General features: G+C 47.8%; 1 pseudogene; it reads right to left on the minus strand.

Moving 5' to 3' along the window:
* Positions 1-1703: 1703 nt before the first annotated feature.
* Positions 1704-2293, minus strand: LOC119299880 (annotated as a pseudogene).
* Between the last annotated feature and the right edge of the window lie 926 nt (positions 2294-3219).

The raw sequence follows: 3219 nt of genomic DNA on the forward strand, positions 1-3219 counted from the left end.
CCCCCTATGCTCTCAGAAATACAACTATATGTGCTTTTAGTTCTCCATTTGTCAAAGAAAATTAGCAAGATTTAGATGATTTGGCCCTGTCTAGCATTATATAACATGCTTGGCCCCCTCTATATTGAGTTTCTGACTCCGCCACTGGTGACAAGGGCGGCGCTGGAGTGGAGGATGAAGGTGTGGTATGGGAGGCGCGACAAGGATGCCTAGGAGCCATGGAATCCAGTAAAAAAAACCTTAGTACAAAAGAGATGCTGGAAACTATTGATTGATATTTGACCTCCTTGTACTATATTAATTAAACATAATTCATGAAGATTAACATTGTGTGTATGTTATATACTTCTGTTTTTCCCAAAAGGAATATATATATATATATGCTAGGGTTATTCCTTGATCCCTCGATCGAGTGCAGCATCTCACATCGATCGCTGCGAGAAATTTCGCAGGAAATTAAAGGAAGAGCCAGGGTTTCGACCGTGCAAGCGAGTCCATGTAAACTTATCCTGCATATTGTGTTTTGTGATGGAGACTGCATACCAAGAACTAAAATCCTCGATAAAGCTTTAAAAAACTTGAGTTCTGGACCAATAATGGAATAGTATAACCTGTATACATAGACACACCTTATATACTCGAGTTCTGGACCAATAATGGATTAGTATAACCTGCATACATAGACACACCTTATATACTCAAGTTCTGGACCAATAATGGATTAGTATAACCTATCGTAAATTTAATGTACAAATTTGAACTAAAGCACAAAAACAAGATCATCAATTTCTTTCTGCATTACTTAGATTTTCCTCTGGCAACCCATTATATTTGGTGCAACGGATTTCTGACTTTGAGAATGGCGTTTTGGCTCCCGGAAGTGTGCACTCCGGCATGAATAGTAAACAAAAAATATATAGTAAATATTTTTAAAAAATTCTAATTTTTTTGTAGATGTTTGTGTTAGCAAGCATCCATGAAAATTTTCATGCGAAACGAAGCAGCGTGTTTCACCGAAAAAAAAACAAATTTAGGATGACATTTTGGGGTAACATTTGGTGTTTATTTTGTTTTGTTTTGCACAGGCTAAAATGTTAATCTTTTTGCCTACAAATTTTTATGTAGCATTTGGATGTGACAAAGAACACATAGAATTTTTATTGCCATTTCAAAATATATTTTCGCGCGCAGCAGCGCGTGCTTCCGGGAGCACCAACGGATTTCCGACTTCGCTGTGTCTTTTGCTCGTTCATATAATCTTTGTGTATATATAATGATAAAATTCATGTAAACTTTTAGATTGGTTTATTTGGGTTTATGGAGTACGTGCTCACTCGAGTTCTAGAGCAATAATGGACGCACCATTCACTTTTACGGTAGTAGAGTACTAATCCACACTTTACTGTCTACTGATAAAAGGTGAAGTGCAAATGAGTCCTTCCCCAAGAAAATAGAAACCGGAAACTTTCTCGATCAGTGAATGAACACATGGGGGAAAATTGCCCTCCATGCCTACTCTGTTTCTTCCCATATCTGGAAGAACAGAATTATCTACTCCATAGAATAAGAGCACCAAATATTAGTAACACTAATAATTTACACGAATATTGAAGCAAGCACTAGCTCCATAAAATAATAGCACCAGTTTACACTGCTCTACTCGAGCAAGTAGCTCCATATCCATAGGGCGTCTCCAGGGCGCTCTACTCGCCGCCGTCCTCCCGCAAATCTCCGTCGGCCGATGGCCCCGCGAGCATTCCCTGCGCCAAGCTCGCATAGTATAACGCGTCGATGCCACCAAAGCAGAGTTCGTCCAGCAAGTCGCTGGACATGGAATAAGGGCAACGCGCTCGGCGTCGGATAGCTATGGGCGTCCTCGTCTTAGTCGGCCATCTCCGTCGGAGACACAAGCAGTTCCTTGCGCTGGACCGCCACGACGTCCTTGATCACATGTGCGCTGCCGAAGCCGAACGACCCGGCCGCGAGAACGGACAGCATCCAACAGGTGGAGTCGGCAAAGTTGAGGCAGGCGTGTCGCGGCCGGAGAGCGCGAGCGCGCGCGCCGCCGTCTCAGCGGTGGCGAAGGTGCCGTGCCAGAGCCTGGACCCCTTCGTCCCGTGCACGCGCAGCTCGCAGACCCACCCCCGGCCAGGCCACGGCGCCGCACGCTGCGGTACACCGGGTGGCGCGTCTCCTTGAACTTGGTGCGCCCAGCCGGTTGTTTCGGTGGATCCGACCACAACGTTTGGTGCGGCCCTTGCTCCTGGTCGTCGGACGGGGACGCGGCGTCCATGGACCGATCGAAGCTAGTCGAGGAGCTAATGAAGTGTGACTTGCTTCGTTGAGAGAGACGATGGCTGGATGGGGCCGGGATGTATATACCGGTAAGCACGGGTGACGGGGTGTACTTGTTCGCGGCGGCGCTCGGGTGGAGAGCGCCGGCATAACATGAGCGCGGAAGGAGATAAGAGCCGCTGGGCGGAGGTGGTGGGTCACGCGTTCAGTGCGTTCTGTTGGACAGCATATACACTACGGTTAGAGCATCTCCAGTAAACTCCTTATATCGCGCCGAACTCGCCGAACTGTCAAATAACGGTCGGTTTTCAGTTTTTTCACGAAAAAAAACCCTGAACACATATTGTATTAGACCGCGGCCTTTAAACTTTTTTACGAGCGACAAATTCTCCCCCTCAACCTTTAGAAACACAAGGTGGGAAGCCGACCGGACTGTGACCCCTATCGCTACTGAGATTTGACGGGAGTGACATTTCCGCGCGTCAGTTCCCGCACTCCCTTCCCTCCGCCGCCATTGATCTTCCTCCGCCCACTCCGGGTCACCTTCCCCGGCTCTGTAGCGCTGCCATGGATGCCTCCTAGCCGTCCCCCGTCACCGTGAAAGTCATGGGCGCGCCAACCCCTCAAGCGGATCTCGTCGCCGGCCGTGTCGCGCCCGTCGCCATTCAAGACTCCACCGCCCATCCCCGCAACTGCCAAGTGTCGGTGTCAAAACTGACAGACTTCGGGGTAGGGGTCCCGAGGTGTGAATCTCAAATCGGTGGTAACAGGACCAAGGAAAACGAAGTTTTCCCAGGTCCGGGCCCTCTTAATGAAGGTAAAATCCTACATCCTGCTTTTGTTTATATTGATGATGATGTACCGAGTACAAGCTTGATCTACCTTGAGATCGTAAGTTGTGTTCGTTGGGAAACATAGCATGCA

This window comes from Triticum dicoccoides, chromosome 5A, assembly GCF_002162155.2.
Source record: "Triticum dicoccoides isolate Atlit2015 ecotype Zavitan chromosome 5A, WEW_v2.0, whole genome shotgun sequence".
NCBI classification, from domain to species: Eukaryota; Viridiplantae; Streptophyta; class Magnoliopsida; order Poales; family Poaceae; genus Triticum; species Triticum dicoccoides.